Here is a 630-nt window from a genome sequence, read left to right as displayed (position 1 = left end):
TCTGGATGAATCAAAAGTGCTCTCTTACTCCCAGGTATGGTAGTGTGTGCCCTTTAATCCCAGAACTTGAGAAAGAAAGAGGCCAGCCTAGTCTACATACTAAATTCCAGGCCAGCCAGGGCTACATAGTAAGACCTTGTCTTTAAAACACACACACACACACACACACACACACACACACACACACACACACACATAAAACGTGCTGCCTTTGAGCCCCCTGTAGTGCTGGGGATTAAGCTGTGGCGCCATAGCACTTTGCAGGCGCATAACTGGGGCCGCCTGTCCTTCCCAGGCAGCCCTTTTAACCTAGCAAGGGGCAAAAAAAAAAAAAACAAAAAACAAAACAAAAAAAAAACCACCAACAACAACAAAAACAAAAACAAAACCCACCACCACCACCAAAAGGGCTTTCCCATGCTATGTTCCATCCTTGGTGAACTAAATGTCTCTCCCAGAATCACACATCTGCCAGGCTGTGCCCTGGCTACCCAAGACTCAACAGTTCCTTCAACACTCCCCAGTAAACCCACATTGCTGGGATGCCTCAGTTCAGATGAGAGCCTTGCTTCCCTTTCTTGATCCCACAGCCCAGTCTTTGCTACCCCCATTCCAGGAAGCCTGTCTGTC

At 47.9% G+C, this 630-nt stretch overlaps 1 non-coding gene across 1 annotated transcript; it reads left to right on the top strand.

Annotated features, from left to right (window-relative positions):
* Window positions 1–202: 202 nt before the first annotated feature.
* Window positions 203–321, top strand: LOC115030214 (small nucleolar RNA SNORA76). Its single transcript, XR_003835823.1, has one exon. It is a non-coding gene; the product is annotated as a small nucleolar RNA SNORA76 (small nucleolar RNA).
* Window positions 322–630: the final 309 nt, after the last annotated feature.

This window comes from Mus caroli, unplaced genomic scaffold, assembly GCF_978045245.1.
Source record: "Mus caroli unplaced genomic scaffold, Mus_caroli_1 scaffold_5, whole genome shotgun sequence".
Taxonomy (NCBI): domain Eukaryota; kingdom Metazoa; phylum Chordata; class Mammalia; order Rodentia; family Muridae; genus Mus; species Mus caroli.
This window is presented reverse-complemented; position numbering and strand designations above follow the sequence as displayed.